The 21845-nt window shown below is 38.3% G+C and overlaps 1 pseudogene; it reads right to left on the minus strand.

Annotated features, from left to right (window-relative positions):
* Positions 1-20503: 20503 nt before the first annotated feature.
* On the minus strand, positions 20504-20731 carry LOC120363651 (small nuclear ribonucleoprotein G pseudogene; annotated as a pseudogene).
* Between the last annotated feature and the right edge of the window lie 1114 nt (positions 20732-21845).

The following is a 21845-nucleotide window of genomic DNA, read 5'->3' on the forward strand; positions in this document are numbered from 1 at the left end:
TGCACCACTACCTGGATCTGATTATTTATCCTGATGTTTCATTGTTTGAAATTATATTATTTACATGTTGTCTTATTTAATGTCTGTCTTCCCCATCAAGAAAGGAAGTGCCAGGTTGTCAAGAGCTGGGGTTTGTGGCATAAATTACTACATACCTGACCCTCCAACAGTAACGGCACATGGAAGGAATATCAATAAATATTTTTTTAGTAACTGAATGAGTGAATAATGAAGGGAAGTCTTTCCCTGAAGGAAGTATATTTTATATTCACAGCACAGCTTCTCAAACCTCAGCTATACGAATGGTAATCACAATAACTTTGACAGAGAAGACTTACGGAAGATATTACAGAAGATCTTGGGAGAAATATCAGAACACACCTTGTTTAATGAGGGATATCATCAACATCATCTCCTATTGGGAAATGTGCATTGGGAATTGTGACATATAACCAGTTTAGCTAGCATCTCTGCAGCCAAGGCTGGTGCAGGTTTGGGATGCTGATCCTCTCAGAGTTGTCTATTTTTATTTCTCTTCTGGGCCTCCCCGTGGCCTCCAACTGTGCTAGCTTGTCCTTCCTTTCCACTTTCACTATCTGACCTCCAAAGGAACAATGTTTGCCTCCCCTGTTGGGCTCCACTCTATTTTCTGTGTCCTGACTAAAATTGTCAATTGAACTGCAGGTCACATTATAACATAGCATATATTTTGCCATCTTATACACATCTGAATTTTTAAAACAACTTTCAGGGGACTTGTTTTTTAGTTTCATACTGGGGAATTTTCCAAAACCAATGGAATCAAAATGAAATCTATGTTGGACTGTTTTTTCTCAGCACCACCACTTCTAAATGTGTACCTCTCTCATTTGCATTGAAATACCAGCAACTCCAGTCATTTATTTCTTAGATATTTCCCTCAAACATGATGATCTTCTTGAAGAAGATGAACTATTTCTTCTCATCATGTTAGAATATTTTAAACCTGAATGGAAACGTGGTTCAGCTCTAGTTGCTTTGGTGATGATATCTGGTAGACATACATGGTCTATTTTTTGGATTTCCACATTCAGAGACTATTTAAGACAAAACAAAAACAAAAAACCAACACAAACAATATGTGAATCAGGAAAACAGTGATGATTTTGTCTTTTCTCTTTGAAAGCTCTTTCACTGTAGGAAAACACGACATAAGGAGCACACTTAAAGGTCTGTAGCAGCGCATGTTGTGTGTTGCTTATTTCGGAGGCAGAAGTGTGGAGTGTGAAGCCCTCTTCATGGACTGAAGTGTCCAGGTTACTTTTTCTATGAGTGTGTAACATTCTGCCAACCAAGGAAATTCAGTAGTGTAACATTTGCTGTAATCAGAGTCTGGTTTCAGGGAAATTGAAAACATGATTTGAAATTTTTAGTCTAATACCAAGGGCTCTTCAATTTCAGCAGAAACAAAATGAGCTTTGTTATTCAGTGCCTGCTCTGACTGAGTAACCTCCTTTTGTCTCCATTTTTTGCTCTCTAATAGATTACCTCTGCTTAATCTTGCAGATTTTTATGCAAGCAGAATTGGAGCAGAAAAAATAAGTCATTTGTGTTAAGCAATGATGGGTTGTTCTTATTAATTGATTAAGCTGCCCTGAGTTGTTTTGGGAATCATAAGAAGGTAAATGTTGTGAATTGATTATTACATTGCTATTTAATAGATACCATGCAGTATTTTTTACTTCATAAATTCGTGTAAAAATGCAGTAATATTTGTTTTATGGATGAGGAAAAAGAGCGAAAGGTTTTTCACAAATTATGAGAATGAGGGGGAGCCATGTGGTTTCCAAGGATAACAATGCCTTTTTCCAGATCATTCCGTGCAGTAGTGCAAAGCATCTCAGCTTGTCAGCAACAATAGTGCAAGATGCCTGGTGCTTCATGCTCCAAAGCCTACTGCTACTGTCTTTCTAATTAGTATCTGGTAAGTTATGGAGAGAGCTGATAGACAGGTTCTTGGGTGACAATACGCTTCATCACTCATGCATATAATAATTATATTCTTAGCATTACCTAGTTTTAAAACAGGTTAAAAGTTATGCACTCTCTATTTGGCCAAACTTGAAATTCTTTTAAAACCATGTATTCTCTCCCACAGTCAAAAATACTTCAACTAATATTTTAATGGATATTATAAATAAACCTGTATTAGTGCCTTTTAATGAAGACATATTTGGAGACATTAGATTTGGTCAGATGGTCAGATATTCAAGCCCTTCCTTGTTCTGAAATTATATGTGACTGTGGGCAATTTAGCTCCTCTCAATTACTAAGTGTGTAAAATGAGGATAACTATAGCTAACAAGAGGGTGGCTGTTTGGATTCAATAACATGAAAAGGATATAAACTTCTTTGTATCCTAGAATTAGTAAATAAGACCAACATGAGTATAATCAGTAACATTCTTTTCCAGTCAGGATTGGCATGTAGTGTTACATGGCATCTCAGTGCAATGTGTGCCATCACTGAGGGACCCTCAGTTGGGGGTATGTTAATTCCTTCTAGCCAAGCAGTCACATTGTTAGAGGCTGGGAAGAGACTGCCTGCCTAAGTACCAGGCAGAAAAAAGGCAGATTTAGAAGATGGGTGCAATACAGTGTAGCAGGTATGGATTGCAGGCAGAGTGAGAGAATAAAAAAGTTAATACCATACGAGAGTTGCAATGCACAACAAAGAGCATAGCAAGGAACAAATTGTCTGGAGTGAATGGTGTTTGTTTGGAGCAGAATTTGCTCAGGCTCCTGAGTTGTTTTCTTCAGCGTCATGTTTTAGGCCTGTGTTGTCGAAGGAAGCCACACTGTCCAGGCCTGCAGGTCATTCAGGGTCATTTCCTCTATTTCTGGGACCAGGTTGGGTCCTAACCATGCTATGGTAAGGTTGGATGCATCGTGCTGGAATCCAAAGAGGGCCTGAGCAGGTGTGAACACAAGAATATCTTCTTCCCTATATGAGCAGATAATTTTGACCACACCATAAATTACTATTTACATCTTTCCATAAAACTACAGGTTTTATGTTTTGAGAGGTTTTAGCAAAGTGCTTTTCTATAGCTTATTGAAATTTGTCATCTAAATTTAAGAAATTAAGGGTAAATAAAGCTTATGCTAGTAGTGTTGCAGGGTCCTTACTTATATTCCAACTTTTTTGTTTTCTAAGCTTATTCTTAAGGGTGGAGTAAACTACTCTTTAGGCAAAACTACAAAACTACGAGATAAGAACTGAAGTAGTTTGTCAGCAGGAAGGACATGTTCTATATGGCTTGAATAATCACAGAATGCTAGCTGAAGATCTAGAGATAGGAGCAAGACTGCTTCAAATTGGTTTTTACTCAAAGGAATTCTTAGGACGTCAGGGTCATAACCTAGCAACAGATTGCATCATTTGCTGCCTAATTAGCTGGATATAGGGAGATAGTGTTTTAGTCCTGATATGTGAGCAAAAAACCCATTCTAGGCGGTGCAGTACTGGGGCCATCTGTCCTATTAATCCTGTTGGGGAAGGTTTAGTAGGAAAAACAAACAATTGAATTGAATATTTTGGGTCTATGCAGTCTAGTTGCCCCTGAGAAATAGCTTGCTCTATTTTCTCAATTTTCTTTTTTGCTGCAGGGGTTAAATACCTGGGAGCATCTAGGGCTGTATTCCCCTTTAGGATAGAAAACAGGTTTTGCAACTTATCAGTAGTTATGCCCAAGGGGAGGTGAAGCCAGTTAATATCGCCCAGTAATTTTTAATCATTATTTAAGGTATGTAGTTTCTAGTATTTAATTTAACTTTCTGTGGCCTTACTGATTGGGAAGTTCGTATGTATCCAAGATACTTCTAAGGAGAGGACATTTGTACTTTTTCAGTTGCTATGATTAAACCTCTTAACTGTGTATTCCTTTAGACAGAGGCATATAAACTTAAACGTACTGGCTCTGTTCAGGCTGCTAATAAAATATCATCCATGAAATGAATAGTCTTGCAATTAGGAAATACTTTTTACTGGGGAGTAAAGCCTGTTTTACATTATACTGACACATTGTAGGACTGTTCAACATTCCTTGAGGAAGTGCTTTCCAATGAAATTGACAAGCTGGTCTTTCATTATTGATAGCTGGTATTGTAAATGCAAATTTTCCTCTGTCCTGTTCTGCAAGGGGAAGAGTATAAAAGTAGTGTTTTAAGTCAATAGTGACTATAGGCCAATTCTGAGGAATTGCTGTGGGGGAAGGGAGCCCCTGTTGAAGAGGCTCTATAGGTTGCAGATTAGCGTTAATAGCCTGTAAGTCATGCAAGTCTCCATTTGCCAGATTTTTTTGGAATGACGAAAATGGGCGAATTCCAAGGGTTGTTAGATGGTTCTATATGGCCATCTTTTAATTGCTCCTCACCTAATTCATGGGCTTATTGTAATTTCTCTACCTTTAAAGGCTACTGTTCTACTCAAACAGGATTTTGAGAGATCCATATTACAAGAAGGGGAAGAATAACAGTGGCCATTATAGAAAGAGGCTATATGGTAGTTGTTTGCTATGGCCTCAATTAATCTTTCTGTAAATTAGGCTAGTGGCTTCATTTTCTCTAATGCTTTTTCTTATCTCTTTATAAATGTTATAAGAAATGGGTTTATACACCTGATTGCCTTGTCAATCTTGCATTACCAGGCAGGCCAAGAGCTCCCCTTCTAATGCTGCTTGCCTAAGACAGGGTCCCATAGCTGGAGTGTCTCCCTTGTTTTTTTTTTCAATTTATTTGGGGAGGGGCTCAGGGGAAACTTCCATTTCCTCTGTGGCACTTTTACCGGGTAATTACAGGGCTGAAAGAGAAAGTGATGGTTCCTCCTCCCTTCCCTTTTTAGGCTCTTCTGTGTAGAGCGGGACCATAGCAGCCCTAAGGCCCATAACATTAAAGATGTCACTGGTGACCCACTGCCCTTGTGCATGATGTTGTTTCAGATTTCTCCCCACTTGTTCCCAGAGCTCTATGTCAGGCATACCTTCTTCTGGGAACCATGGATTATGGGATTGCATCAGGTCCCATAATTGAGCTTTCAAAACCAAGGCTCTGCTACCTTTAAGAAGCTGTTTCAATACTTTTATATACTGTTTCTGTTGTGCTGATAACTCTTGTCCCATGATGAAACCCCAGCTTGAACAACTCCCTTGAACTTGAAAATTCCAAGTGAGCACCCATGACTTACTTACTTACTGACTGCAGTCTCCTCACCTTCATTTTTGAGGGTTCTTTCATGATTTGTTGCTGTGTTCCACACACAGTTGAACCAGCTGCTGAGTCTGTTGCGCAGACTCTGGCCGAGTGACAGATGAATGGAGTATGCAGACACAGGCTTGATTGTCAGTGTGACTGGGAAACTCCTGCCAGAGTCCATAGCAGTGCCAATAAGCTGGTGATGCTCACATTTACTTAGTACAGATTTAATGACAAAGGCCTAGAGCAAACACCATTTGTGGGTGACTAATATTGTCGATCCCCCAAGTAAGGGGCAGTCCTGTGCAAGGATGATCAGCGGTTGGTTTCTGGAGAAATAAGTAAACAAACTTATCTAGACACATTAGTTTGCATTCCCTTGTTATCTGCCCTTTGCCATTAGCTCAAGGTAAGAGGGTTAGGCTGCCTTCAGCCATAACCCTTTTCCAAAGCTTTTGCAAGACCTACTGGCCTTCCAAGAAGGTCTGTGTCTTTCCTATAATTTTTCCCACCATCCTGACCAATCTCCTACAGGCTCAGTGTCTAAGATTTAGAAGTAATTAGTAAATGAATTCACTTATCAATGTTTACTGGGGACTTAATATACACTAGTCATTGTTCTAGACCTGTGCTAGCTAATAACGTAGCCACTAACCACATGCAGCTATTGAGCACTTAAAATATGTCTAGTCCCAATTGAAGTGTACTGTAAGTATAAAATATATGTGGCTTTTAAAGATTTGAAATAAAGGAAGTAAAATATTATGTTAATACTTATTTACTGACCAGATGCTTAAATAATATTTTGGATATATTATGACAAATTAATGTTATGAAAATTAATTTCATGTTTATTTTTTAATGTGTTTACTGAAACATTCAAAGTTACATAAGTAGCTCACATTTGTGGTGCATACACATTACATTTCTTGTGGACAGTGCTAGTCTAGATGCTGAAGAAAAAGCAAACCAGAAAATGTTGTGGCTATTGTAGAGCTTAGATATCAAGGATTGGGGATACATAATACAACATAAATGAGTAAGTACAGCCAGTCTTCATTATTTCCAGGTTCTGTGCTTGCAAATTCTTCTACTTGCTAAAGTATATTTGTAACTTCCAAAATTAACAATTATAAAGCTTTTGTGGTCATTCACACATAGATACAGGATGGCAAAAAATTTGAGTCATTCTGTGCACGTATTCTCAGCTGAAGTTAGTCATAGCTATGCTTTGCATTCTTGTTTTAACCCCTGTAATGTAAGTAGGTTTTTTTTTGTGTGTTCTACTTGGTGTAATATTTTTCACATTTTTGTGCTTTCTGTTGATTTTGCTATTTACACTGGCCCCAACAGTGCTGAAACAAAGTCTAGTGTTCTTAAGCAAAACAAGGCTGTGATGTGCCTTAAAGAGAGACAATTTAAGTATGTGTGATAAGCTGCTTTCTGGTATGAGTTATAGTGCTGTTGGCCAAGAATTCAATGTTAATGAATCAACAATATGTATTAAATCACATCTTTCAACAGAAAAATACATAAAACAAGGTTATATATTGATCAGTTGACCAAAATTTTGTGTCCAGAGACTCACAGGAACCTCACCCTATATTTCTCTTAGGAGCAATGGTTCAGTGTTTGCTAATGCAATTTTCACAGAAACTTTATAGTATATAAGTACCATGATTAATGATAATCTATTTTATATAATATAATCCCAGGTACTGACAAGTGCTTTTAAGTAGAGTATGGGGATAAAAAGGGATAGATGTGGCTGGGTGTGGTGGCTTACACCTGTAATCCCAACACTTTGGGAGACTGAGGCAGATGGATCACTTTCACCTCAGGAGTTGGAGAGCAGCCTGAGAAACATGGTAAAACCAGTGTCTACAAAAAATAAAAAAAAATTAGCCAGGCATGGTGGTATGCACCTGTGGTCCCAGCTACTTGGAAGGCTAAGGTGGGAGGACTGCTTGAGCCCAGGAGGCAGAAGTTGCAATAAGCCAAGATCATGCCTCTGCGTTACAGCCTGGGTAACAGAGTGAGAGAAAGAAAGAAAGAAAGAAAGCAAAAGAACGAAAGAGAGAGAGAGAGAGAAGAAAGAAAGAAAGAAAAAGAAAGAAAAGAAAAAGAAAGAAAGGAAGAAAGAAAAAGAAAGAAAGAAAGAAAAAGAAAAAGAAGAGAGATGGATGTGATAATTTAGAAAGGACAGTGTACTAATTTAGATGATAAATTAGAAAGGACAGTGGGGAAGTCTCACAGAGGTTGTGAAATTTTAGAAAATGAACTTGGGGTCAGCTGGTGGCTGGATCATTCATGCTTGTAAGTCATCTGATGCCTTGGCTTTGCTCAATCTATTTCTTCTCCCTATAATATTCTTGTCCTCAGAACAATTCCCCCTTCCTTGCTTTTCCTATTGTCTTTAAAGAAAAGTGTCAAAAGCAAAATTAACTGACAGATTATTCTTTAAAATAAAGGAGTAAAACAGTAGAAAATAAGAAAATAAATGGTGCAACAACAACCTCTCCAACTTGGTAAACAAAATTGCTGTAAGAATCTAACAAAAATCTTTATGGGAATTGGAAATCATTAAATAAAATATACTACATTTTGAGAGATTAGAAGGTTTTGGAGGATTTTGAAGGGGCGATAAGCTCACATTTACATTTTAAAGCATCATTCAGGGATCAAGAGAATAAACTGTCAGGAGAAAAATATAAAAACAGAGACAAGTTAAGTGGTATGAGAATGAAATGATGTGAATAAATCCCTTAGCCCAGTGCCTGGTACATAGTAAGTGCTCAGTGCCTGTTAATGATTACTGTTATTCCTAATGCTTCTGCTTCCTCTCATTTCCATTCTCAACTTGGTTTTCCTTTCCACTGGCCATGTAGTGTAGGCCCAGAGTGCTTGCCAGTTCTGCGAGTGCTGTTATCATTAGGTTTATGAGTCTCTAAGATCTGTTCCTGGTTTCTTTCTGACCAAGGAAGTTAGCCTTCAAAGCTTTATTCATGATCCTCTCTCATGAATAAATTCTGAATTAAACCTCATTTGACACTCAAGATGTGGTATATTTTATTTAATGATTTCCAGTTCCCATAATGGTTCTTGTTGTATTCTCAGGGCAACTTTGTTTACCAAGTTGGAGGGGTTACTGCTATACCCTTTATTTATTACTGTTTTACTCCTTTATTTTAAAGAATAATCTGTCAATTAATTTTGCTTTTGATTTTTTTCTTTAAAAGACAATAGGAACAGCAAGGAAGTGGAAATCGTTCTGAGGACAAACAGTGGACACTGGAAGTGTTCTATATTCTGATTATTTTGCTGTAGATCTTTCCATAAACTCACAGGAGATTCTCTGAGTCCTCAATGGAGGTTTCTCCCAATTTTTTTCTTTATCTAGGAAAGACTAATTGTCCAAATTAAATTTACCTTGGAACAATTTAGAAGACTCAAGGCTATATTACTTCTGCAGGAGAGCAATGATAATAGTTTCAATGAGAATCCAAAAGTATCTTTTAAAAATTCTCTGTTCCTTCTAGTTTTTAGAATGTTTTAAGCCCTGATGATGTTGTTGAGTCCAAAGCTTATACTCCTTGCTGCAAGAAAGTCAGTAAGCTGAGAGACAAGGTGTTGAGGCAAGGAAAATGACTTTATTTCAGATAGCTAGCAAGCCAAAAAGATGTAGGACTAATGCCCTAAATAACCATCTTAAGTTAATAAAATTTTAGGCTCTTTTTATGTTAGGGGAAGGGGGAACAAGGAGGGGGTTAAGGTCAGGATGTAATTGGTGACTACAGATATCAGGGCATTAGGAGGGGTGTGAAGAGGTTGTAAAACTTCTTTGTTTGTGGTCAACTGTTTGTTAGATCCACCTTGTTTCTATAAATCTTTAAAACAGCATTGTTATTTATGTGCATACTGCCTTATCTTTTTGCAGGCTTCTTTCCAAAAGGGAAATAGTTGTTAGTTTAAAATTAAAATATCTAAACTCTTTCCGTGATTACTTTGGACTACATCTAGGAATAGGCAAAGACAGTTAGCCTGTGAGGTTAGAAGCAAGTTGAAGTCAGTGATGTCAGAGTTCTCTCACTGTTACAATGAGATGATTTCATAAGCTGACCTCTTTGTATTCCTTTATGGTGAAGCATGCCTAGGATTCAGAGGAAAGGGGAAGGACAATGCATAAAAATGAATAAAATATGACTTCTGCTCTCAAGAGGCTTTCACATGAGAAGGAAGAGTCAAGACAAATGCTGTGTAATGCAAGGTGTTATGGGAAGGTAGAAAAGAAGTGAAAATATTATGTTATATCTGTTATTATTACAAGTGTCTATGGAAGAACTCTCCTTTGAGTAGTGAAGGAAATAAAATATTTTACCCTAAAATATATTTTTGACATATTTTGAAATGGTCGTTTAGGGAGCCAGCAAACCGAAGTTATCCTGCAAAGCTGTCGTTTGTGGGGAGATTTGCATCTATGAAGAATCTGCATTGATACAGTTAGGCTTTCTCTGAGGGTTTCCCTTGTTTGGATCTAGGAAGGAGTAAGAGAATCTGATAGCTTTAAAGGTCTAAAAGAAGTATTTAACATCTATTCTTTCTGAAGGCTGCTATCTGTGAGATTTCATTTACATTATAAGACCACCTTGCTAGCCAGGCCGTATGTACCTGTTTTGTTACAGTCAGTCTTTCATTCTTTCTGTAACTTCAAGATGGTATATAAGCTTCTAAACCTTGTTGTGAGATGAGGCAATCACTCTGTGCTTCTCCCCTTTGTGCATATTAATATATTTGTATGCCCTTTCCCCAATTAATTTGACTTTCATGAGTTGATTTTTCAGTTTATCATCAGAGAACAAAGGGAAAGTTTTTCCTTTGGCCCCTATAGTAGTCATTGCAGATAGGTTCAATTTTGGTATGTGTAGTTATAAAGATAAAAGAGACCATGGGCATTATAGGGAGAAGAAATAGCTTGAGCAAAAGGAAAAGCATCAGGAAATACTGTGGCTCCAGGAAAAAACAAATACACCAATAATTAGACTGAAATATAGGCTGCTTCTGGGCATCATCTTGAAGTTTGCTTACTTTCAATTTCATGCCCTTTTTTATTAGAAAGGAGGTGATTAATTGCTTGAAGTCCTAAAAAGTAAGCAATATATACATTTTATTCTTCAATCTGGAAGTCAAAGAATACCAGCTGTCATCTAATTTAAAATACATTTTCTATTTGTATAGTTCCTTTACCGTTGTGTAAGGGGACTTCACAAAGTTCATGTAAATGTGTATTTCAACAAAACCATGCATAGATTTCAAATTGCTTTTGCACCAAAATAAACTTGTATCACCTCCTTATAATATGTCTGAATAGAATCTAGTTTGAGGCACTAACAGGAATAAGACATCAGTTCGAAAAGAGACCCATTGAAAGCAACTTGAATTCTGCTAAAATCAAAGAAAGAACAAACATAAGATTTATGGTGAAACTTGGGTGGAAGGATGATGCTTTAAAAAAGTTTATGAAAACAATGACTCAAAGAAAGCAGCAGTTTACAAATAGATGACTCCTTTTAGGAAGAGAGAAGGTAATATCAAAGATGAAGTCCCCAGTGGCAGACCACCTGCATAATTTGTGAGGATAAGATTAAGCTTGTTCATGTCCTAATTGAAGAGGACTGATGGTTAACAGTCTCTAAGCCAGCACCATGCACACCTCAACTCTTTATCTTACACAATTCTGACTGAAAAGTCAAAGGTGAGAAACATTTCCACTCAACGGGTGCCAAAAGCATTGTACTTAGATAAGCTGCAGTCAAATGCAGAGCTTTTCATGGAAATCTTAACAAAGTGGGATCTAGATCATGAAACATTTTTTCAAAGAATTATAACAGGAGATGAAACATGGCTTTACTAGTACAATCTTGAAGGCAAAGCACAATCAAAGCAATGGCTGCCAAGAAGCGGAAGTGGTCCTGTCAAAGCTAAAGTGGACCAGCCAAGAGCAAAGGTCATGGCATGAGCTTTTTGGTATGCTCAAGGCACTTTGCTTGTTGACTTTCTTGAGGGCCCCCAAATAAAAACATCTGCTCATTATCAGAATGTTTTGAGAAGGTTTTCCAAAGCTTTAGCAGAAAAATGCATGGAAAAGCTATGCCAGAGAGTCATTCTCCACCATTGAGGGAAGTTGTTCTCTTTCCAGGTCCACTAGGGGGCGTAGTTTTAAGGGCAAGAACTTCCTAGCACCATGCTCCCCTTCCATCTCTCTCCATCCGGGAAATTTAATGGTTTATGTTTAAATTTCGTGGGTGCAGGAAGAAACTAAGAGTCAATCACTCCAGTGGAAGTTCTAAGGAACTCCTTTCATTGACCAGGGGTCTCAGAGAAGGTGAATGTGCCACCCAGGTTAAAAGTCCCCTTCTTCCACACCCCTTTGGACTCCATGTTTGGATCCCTTTCACAAACACTCTTGTACTTGTGGAAGCTGTTTTTCTCTGTCCTGGATTTCCCCTCTGGGGTCCCCTTCCACGAATACTCTCCCATGGAAGCCTGTCTTCCCCTCCTAAACTCCCATCTCTCTCTATTCCCTTCCACTCAGTGTGGAAGCTGCTTTCCTCTCCTGGATTCCATCTTTCTGGATTCTCTCACTCAGTGTGAGAGTTAGCTGTATCTTTCTCTCTCCTTCTCCTGTTTCTCTCTCTCTAAATAAATAAATCACTTTCTACAAACACTTTTGAGTCCGGCATTTACTGCGCACTGCGCCATGGTCCCCTCTCTCATTCTTGAGAGGGCAGGAGACCAAGAACCTGGAGAAACATCCTCTCAGGGGAACTGAGGGCATCCTGAACCCCTGAACCCCTATATTATACCATGACAATGTCACTGTGTATTCTTCTCATCAAGCAGGAACAATTATGTGAGTTTTGATGGAAATCATTATTAATTCATCTTATAGTCTTGAATTGACTTTTTCTAACTCCCTTCACACCCTAATCTCAGAAAGCATTTAAGAGGCACCCACTTTTCTTTGTTTAATTTTAAAAAGCCTGCATTAAAATGGTTGAAGTCCCAGGACCCTCAGCTCTATAGGGTAGGACTAAAAGGCTGGTATCTTTCTTAGAAAAGTATCATAAACTTGATGGAGCTTATATGGAGAAATAAAGTTTATATTTATATTTATATTTTTTAATTCTACATTTCCTCAATCTTTTTGAAGTCCTCTTGTATTTTATTTGTTGGATACAATTTTTTTCTCAGTATTTGGTCTTTGTGACTTGAAAATAATATTTATGCTATATTTTAGTGAATAGGAGGTAGGAGTGATTACTATTAAAAGAAAGTTGCAGAAATAGCTATTAAAGTGAAAAACAGGAAATTTATTGATTATCTACTTTTTTCTTCAATTTTCTACTTGGCTCATTTGTTTGAGACACATTCTCATTAGTAACATTGTGACATGAAAATCATATCAACCTGGATTAAATTCTACCTTTGCCATTCACTAGATTTATAACCTTGGACACATATCTCAACCTCTCTGAGCCTCAATTTTTTTACATGTAAATGGGGATGGCAAATATAGATATTGTGAGTAAAGTAGAATATTCTGAATGTTTCTACTCAGCTGTACAGCAAATATAAGCTTGACACTATCCAGTGGCCTCCTTTTTCAATAGTTCTCTAAATGCTTCATTGCCCCACTATAAAAAGAGATGCTTTATGCTTTAGGGAGACTGGTACAAATGCCCCTAGATATTAAAATAAGACAGGAGAGTCTGGCTTCCTAGGGAGTTCTGAAGTGCTCCAGGTGGCGTGGCTCTTGATCTCCCTGACTTTCTATCAATTACATTCTCTCAGACTCTGATTTCTTCTTAATACAGACTGACATCCCTCCAAAAATGGAAGGTACAACATTACCTTACATCAGTCTTCTATGACTTTTTAAAAAATATAGTTTTCCCATATCAGATTTCTCACTATTGGAGCAGCCAATAGCAGCTACTTCCCTTTCTATGATGTTATCTATTGTTCTACCTTGGGTAACTTCTCTGCTTACAACAAGCAGGAAGCAGATGTGGTAGCAATAGATCCAGCTCATTATCTGGATAAAAATTGGACTTGGCAGCAGGTCACCTTGGAGTTGCCAAGTCAAATGCAACAAAGTGTATGTAATTTGATTAAATAAAATACGAAGTTTCCTTCTGCTGACCACTCCCTCTTTCCCTTACCTTGTTTAAGAGTAGTTGGGGCTCCAGGCAACCTTGTGGGGGAAGTTTCTGATGATAAGTGCATCCTAGCAGAAGTGTCATTACAGTTTATTCTCCTGCCCTCCAGCTGCCTATTTTTCACTTCATGTTGCTCAGGCGTCTCAAGTAAACCTGTCCCAAACTGAGGTCTTGATTTTCTCTGTGAAGCCCGTGATTCCCAGGGGACTCTATCTCAGCAAACATCCATCTGAGCATTTGAATCAGAACCTTTGGAGTCATTCTTGATCCCTCTATCTTTTTTTCCTAAATATAATCCATCACAAAGTCCAGTCAGTCTACCTTCAAAATCATCTGCCCATTTCTCAAGCACAGCCCTAGTCCAGCCATTATCATCCCTCATCTGGATACTGAAATCACCCCTGCAGTCTCCCTGTGTCTTCCTGGTCACTTCTCTTCATCTCCATTCCATTCACCACACCACATTGATAGCGTTCTTTTAAGAATTTAAGCCTTACCTTGTCCTTCTCCTGCTAAAGCCCTTCAATGGCTTCTATTACAGAGTTAAATCCAAATTTCTTACCATAACCTGCAAGGTCTGATACTTACTACTTCCTACCCATCTCTCCAGCTTCCCAGCTTCCTCTCCTTCCACCCTCCCACATCCCTCTCTGTTCTAGCCATTCATGCAGTGTCTCCTTCATTTTCTTGAGCCAGCTATATTAGTTTGTTCTCACATTGCTAATAAAGACGTACCTGAGACTGGGTAATTTATAAAGAAAAAGAGGTTTAATGGACTCACAGTTTCACATAGCTGAGGAGGCCTCACGATCATGGCGGGAGGTGAAGGAGGAGCAAAAGCACTTCTCATATGGCAGCAGGCAAGAGTGTGTGCAGGAGAACTGCCCTTTTAAAACTGTCAGATCTCATGAGACTTAGTCACTATCACAAGAACAGCACAGGAAATACCTGCCCCTATGATTCAATTACTTCCCACTGGGTCCCTCCCACTTCACATGGGGATTATGGGAGCTACAATTTGAGATGAGATTTGGGTGAGGACACAGCCAAACCATATCACCAGCCAAGCTCTTCTTTGCCCCAGAGCTCTCGACTGGAAGACTCCCAGGCTCTCTCTGTCCTTTCACATAAATGGCTATTTCTTTCTTTCTTTTTCTTTTGACCAAGTCTTACTCTGTTGCCAGCCTGGAGTGTAATGGTGTCATATTGCCTCAGTGGTACCTCCGCCTCCCAGGTTCAAGTGATTCCCCTGCCTCGGTCTCCTGAGTAGCTGGGACTATGTGCCACCATGCTGAGCTAATATTTGTATTTTAGTAGAGATGGGGTTTAAGTATGTTAGCCAGGATGGTCTCAATCTCTTGACCTTGTGATCTGCCAACTTCAGCCTCCCAAAGTGCTGAGATTACAGGCATGAGCCACTGCACCTGGCCATAGATGACTATTTCTTATCCTTCAGGTCTCAAGTTAAATACAACCCATCATGACTTAATTTATGGCAACACACATTCCCTATTATTGTTTTTCATAGCACCATGTTCCCGCCCCTCTTAGTATCTATTTATAGTTGTATATGATTTTGTAGTTTACTTGTCTAATATCTGTATCCTGTACTAGAGAGTAAGACCCTTAGGAGTGGATATAGACCCCCAGAACAGGACACACATAGGTACTTTGAGACTTTATTTTGAATCAATGAGTGAAATGGATAACAACATGGAGCAGTGAATTCTGAATAGGCATGGAGTCAGAGGAACGCAAAACCATGCTTTTACCACTCAGAAATGTCACATTTTATTTTGTATTTAAATCATTTTGTTTAATTAATAAACTCTGTTAGTTAAAGGAGTTTGTGAGTATTGTTTTAGTTTTCAAAATCTTTTAGGAGCAAAATTATTCCACAAAGCTAAGTTAGTGGGGAGGATCATCTGTAACACTAGTAACTGTCTAGAATTACAGTAGGATGATCTCTAACACTAGGATGTGAGGTACCAAGCCCAACCGTCATGTAAAAATAGGTGTCTCTGTCCTTTTCAGAACAGCACACTCTGTAAGCCAAGGTCCTTAACATCTCAGCAATTACTGACTCCTGGGTTCCCTGTGGGTGATTTTAGATTCACAGCTTTAGGGCATCTCAGCACAAAAGCTGGACACATCCAACCTATTTGGGACCTATGCCTTTTTTCTATTGGGCACTTGGGAGAAACTTTTGCTTATTTCTGGCAGACATATCTTTAATTTAAAAAAAATTATAAAAGCTTATCGAGTTTTGGTATGCAGTGCTGAATTTACCATCCAGTTAATGAGGAATCTCTTAGTTCTATAGGATACTGTAAATGCTCAGACTCCTGAGCTGAACTGACAGCAAGTAGACACTGGCTGGTCTTGTGCCCAAGGGCAGAGAAAGAGTCTAACACAGTATATTTATTCCATCATCAGTCTATGGCTAATGTCACTCATTTATTAAGAACTATGCAGCAAATCACCTAGGCTGCTTGGTGTAGATGTCCTGTGCAACTTGGGAGATCATTTTCTTAAAAATTTTTAAATTGACGTAAAATGGATTTACATAATTTCAAGGTATGTGATATTTTGATACATTTACATAATATGTTAAGATTAAATCAGGGTAATTGGGATATCATTCACAATTTCTTTATGCTAGGAACATTCAAATGATTTTCTTCTGGTTATTTTGAAATATACAAAAATTTATTGTTAAATATAATCACCTTACTGATCTATGGAACACTACGTCTCATTTCTTCTATCTAACTGCAAATTTGTGCCCATTAATCAACCTCTCTTCTCCCCAGGAAGATCATTTTCAAAGTGATTGTGTTGTACTGGAATGAGCATAGAAAGTCAACACCAAGACAAAAGTATGCCAAATTGCAGGGCCTTTATTGCCGGCGGCCACAGAGGACTCTCGTCTCTCCAACCCATGGCCCCAAAAGGAGGGTGTCAAGACCCTTTTATGCCCGTAAACCACCTTGGGGGTGAGGGTGAGGGGCGAGGGTGGGGGTGAGGGGCTTCAGACATTCTGAGGGCTAGTGGATTCTGTAAATCACCTCCTGGGCGAAGATGAGGGTGAGGGGCTCTGGACATTCCAAGGGCCAGGGGACTTTGGACATTCCAATTGTTACTTAAGTGGTTCACAGAAGTCAAGATAAGCATTAGTTTACACAATGCCTGGGTAGGGTGGAAATTACAGACCTTAGCTACTTATTACAAGTCTCAAGGGCCAAGATGGCATTGGTTTGGACTGCTTGCCTGTCACATCAGGGTTACAGAGAGCCATTTCAACAGAGAGCCAAGGTATGGTTGAGGTATGCAGTTTTATGGGGCTTTTACAATGTCACAGTTGTAGTCTGAAAGTCATTCTTTCCAAAAAGTCACAAATGTAACTGCCATTATTGCAGAGCTGAATTTAGGGAAAGGTGGGCACAAGCTCAGTACACTCAAAGAAGCCAAAGTCAGTGACCGCACAAAACATAAAAGAAGGTATTCTATGGCCATAAGTTATGGAGGGAAAATAGTAGTGAAAAGTGGATTTCAAAAATAGTTTTTTGACTGTGGTTCTAAGTAAGAAATACGTAAGTTCATTTCTTTTTTCATTTCCTCTCCCTTCCCTCTTTCCCCTTCCTTTCCCTTTCCGCTTTCCTTTCTTTTTCCCTTCCCTTCTCTTCTCATCCCTTCCCTTTCTTTCCCTTTCCTTTTCCTCCCCCCACCTCTTTACTTTCCAAACTAGCTGGTCTCCACCTATTGGGATAATTTCTTGATCTGCTGATGGGTATTGCCTTGCAGTTACACAAACCAAAATAAAAGCACACCTCTAAAGTAACTTTGTATTTGAACATGCTGGAGAATACCAGAATCTCCCTCACAATGTAATTGATAATGGTTCTGTACTTAAAGGGAACTTTGAATAAGCACATCAGCTGAGACTCAGAATTTTCTGCAAATAATTTTAAGAACCCTGATGCAGGGAATCAATAACCCAGCATTGAACAGTGTGAGACAAGAGAATTGTAGGCCACACACTGAGGATCAATAGAAATTAATCAACATAAAAAGAAGAAAAAATGTATTTCAGCAGAAAAAGTGTCTGAGAGTATAAATGTGCTCCTTAGTCAAGAGTTAATATCAGAAATACATTTTATTCTTTCATTTATTTATTAAATCAATATTTTTGAAAGCTCTGGACCATGGGTGGAAACAAGACATTCTCTGCCTTTAAGAAGCTTATAATAAAGCATATTATTTGTGGATTAGTATATAATAATAATATAGAACATAATAAATTCACTGGAAAGAAAAACACTGCATATAATTCACATTCCACATTCTGATTTTAGTTGTTTTCAAGTAATCATTTTTGTTAGCTGGCTAAGTCCAGAGTCAGGAACACTGCTCCAGGTATTGTACATGGTTATTTAGACTACGTGGACACCAAATCATTGTTGTAGTCAAGATCCTATTAGATAAGAGTGAAGAGATCGAGTAAGTTAAACCTTTAGAATGAAGCTGATTTTAAATGTTTATTTCTCTTTGGGAATGTTATATTTTATGCTTGTACATATTAAGCATATCATTTTAAAAGATGACAATTTTCCTATGAGATTTTTACACAATTGTTGAATTTTACAGTATTCTTATATTGCTCAATTTAGAAATCCATTAAATATTACCTTTAATTGATTTTTAATTTGACCAGTGCCTGCTTACCCCCAAATAATTATAAACTCTTTAAGGAGGGGATTTTATTCTCATTTTTAACTTGTTTTTCGTATTTCTTTCTTTTTCTTTTTTTTTTTTTTTTTTTGAGACAGAGTCTCACTCTGTCACCAGGGGCCAGGCTGGAGTGCAGTGGCACGACCTTGGCTCACTGCAACCTCTGCCTCCTGGGTTCAAGCAATTCTCCTGCCTCAGCCTCCCAAGTAGCTGGGACTACAGGCATGTCCCACCACGCCCAGTTAATTTTTTTATATTTTTAGTAGAGACGGGGTTTCACCATGTTGGCCGGGATGGTCTTGATGTCTTGACCTCGTGATCTGCCCGTCTCGGCCTCCCAAAGTGCAGGCTGGAATTCTATGGTGCAATCATGGCTCAGTGTAGCTGCAACTTCCTCGGCTCAAATAATCCTCCCACCTCAGTCTTCTGAGTAGCTGGGACTACAGGCACATGCCGGCACACCCAGCTAATTTTTGTATTTTTTGGTAGAGATGGGGTTTCACCATGTTGGCCAGGATGGTCTCGATCTCTTGACCTCGTGATCCTCCCACCTCGGCCTCCCAAAGTGCTGGGATTGCAGGTGTGAGCCACCACGCCTAGCCCCATATTTCTTAAATGAGTATAAAATATAGAAGAAGCATTATATGAAATTATGCTCATTAAATGAAAATGGGTGGAAATTTGTTCTCCTTCCTGAAAACATGAGCTAGAGCCATGGCTTACATGAAGATGAGGTTAAAGTTAAGGTTAACCTTATGTTAACCTGTAGTATAAATTTCCGTTACAAATATTGAGTGGGAAGGAAATGAAAGGAAAATAATGATTCTTCTTGTATTCAATGATTTCTTTGTTTCCTAAATAATTGGCACCTTGGTGATAGTCCCAGAATTTACTCCTCATTCACTGTGACTAATATGGAGCCTGAAGTAACAAAGAATGTATGAAGGCTATTGTATTAGTTTCCTGGGACTGCCATAATAAATGATTGCAAGCTGGGCATCTTAAACAATATAATTTATTGTCTCATAGTTGTGGAGACTAAAAGTCAGACATCAAGGTGTCAGCAAGGTTGATTCCTTTTGAGGGTTGTAAGAAAGAATCTGTTCCATTCCTCTCTTAGTTTCTGGTGGTTTACTGGCACTCTTTGGTGTCCCTGGACTTGCAGATGGCTATTTTCTCCCCGTGTCCTGATATCACCTTCCCTCTGGGCATGTCTGTGTCTGTGTCCAAATTTCCCCTTTTTCTTAAAGACATAGGTCCATCCTAATGAGCCCATTTTAACTTAATCATATGCAAAGATCCTCTTTCCAAATAAGGTCACATTCACAGGTAGGACTTCAACCTCTTTTAGCGGGGACACAATTCAACCCATAAAAACTTTTTTTTTTTTTTTTTTGAGACAGAGTCTCCCTTTGTCACCCAGGCTGGAGTGCCATGGCATAATCCTGGCTCACTTCAACCTCCATCTCCCAGTTTCAAGTAATTCTTCTGCCTCACCCTCCTAAGTAGCTGGGACTACAGGAGTGCACCACCTTGCCTGGCTAATTTTTGTATTTTTAGTAGAGATGGGGTTTCACCGTGCTGGCCAGGCTTATGTCTCAAACTCCTGGCCTCAAGTAATTCACCCACCTTGGCCTTCCAAAGTGCTGAGATTACAGGCATGAGCCATGTAACAACTACTTGTTAAGAAGTCTCTTTGATTTTATTAAGAACAATCACCTTTACCATGCTGAGAGAGTTAGAAAAATCTCTGTTCATGCTTGACTTACAGAGAGACACTTGCCCACATTTTACTGTGAATTCTAAAGGCTCTTCCAATTCTTGCTGCTAGTTTTGAAAAGGACTTTGTCTGTGTGATTATTCTATGGTTTAAATTAATATCAGATAGACCAGGTCTAGAGTCCTGGTACTCCATGCCATGCCTGAAACATCTTAAGTTATCTAGATTTTATTACTATGTATACCGTTGCTTGTAAGAAAGAAGTCATAACGAAAACTGGGGACATGACAGGTATCTGGAAACAACAGAAAACAATAGAATATCTATTATTTTTTTTTCACATTTAACAAGATTCGTCCACTTTAATGCATAAAACCCTTTTAAATCAGTGTCAACCAGGAAAATTCATGTCAGAAAAAATTGGAATGAGAGCTAATATTCTATATTTAGAATATCTGAGAAAACATTTTTGACTATTACAAAAGTTTATTTAGCAAAAAGTCTAATATGAAAATGTACATGACCTAATTTTTACATCATAGTAAAACAGGCCCTATGGGGATAGGACATGGGTTTCTCCACTCAACAGCCATTATTTATACTCATTCCAAGGCTTCTAACATGATGATACTGTTTCCTCTTATTACCACCATTCCAATATTGTTCTGTTGTCCGCTAGTCGCCATCTCCACACATTCATCTATCACAAGATTCATAAAGGGATCAAATCCCCACAGTATTCCTTGGACATGTCTGCCACCATTTAATTTCAATGATAACTTCTTGTCCATAAATTTTTTCAACTCAGGAGGGTGAGCTTTGCTCATGATGGCTACAGAGGCCTTGGACAGAATATCTATTATAAAAATAGATAGCAGGTCAAGACTATTTTTTTTTTCCTTGAGGAGAATGTGTTATGCTCAATATCCACAAAGGAATAAACAATATTCAGAAGTGTTTCATTGCTGGCATCCATAGCATCAAGCATCCATAGCATCAGGCATCCATAGCATCAAGCATCCATAGCATCAGATATCCATAGCATCAGGCATCCACAGCATCCATAACATCAGGTCCTGCCACCTCAAGCAGTTAACACAAAACAAATCTAGTACACTAGGGTGACGAAAAATGACTTACCATAAATACATACACTTTGTTTTTTTTTCCCCCCCGAGAAGCAATTAAGGATGGTCTCTTGTATCTAATCCTGCTTGTAACTCAGGGCAAGTATGTTAGGAAGGAAATGAAAGGGAGGCATGTTAACTGGCCCACATAGGTATGGGTCTCATTTGTGACATGTGCTAATTTGCTAATGTGAACAGCAGGAGGATATGACCAAAGCCCAGATAAGACACTGTTCATAGAGGATATGACTAACTGGAAGTTTGTACTGTAAATACGCCAAAAAAAAAAAAAAAAAAAAAAAAAGGCCAGGTGTTCACATCATGAGGGAGATCTTAGAGGAACAGGATGGGAGAAAGAGAGATTTAACTTCAGGTGTGATTTCTGTGATTATTAGATGTATTTGTATATATTTTTTTCAAAAATAGCTTATGATTTTAGATAGAAATCCAATCTATCTGGAAATATATCATCTGACTTTTCTGTCCATTCATCATAGCAATCATGGTGAAATATTTTCCAGCATAGTTTTGAGTGAAATATACTTGAATAGACAAAATATAATGATGATAATTTATATCATCATAATGTCAATACAAATAAAGCATATTGGTTAAGAATTTCAACTCTGAAGCCAGAATACCTGGTTTGATGACCAGCCTTCTACTTGGTAGCTGCAGACACTGAGAAAGATAATTAACTTCACTCTGCTTCACCTGTCTTCTTTGTAAAAGGAGAATAATAATAGTATCTACCTCATGTAGTCATTGTGAGAATTAAATTACTTAATGTACTTAGGCTAAAATGCCAGTACGTACT

Source organism: Saimiri boliviensis, chromosome 3 (assembly GCF_048565385.1).
Source record: "Saimiri boliviensis isolate mSaiBol1 chromosome 3, mSaiBol1.pri, whole genome shotgun sequence".
Classification (NCBI taxonomy): Eukaryota; Metazoa; Chordata; class Mammalia; order Primates; family Cebidae; genus Saimiri; species Saimiri boliviensis.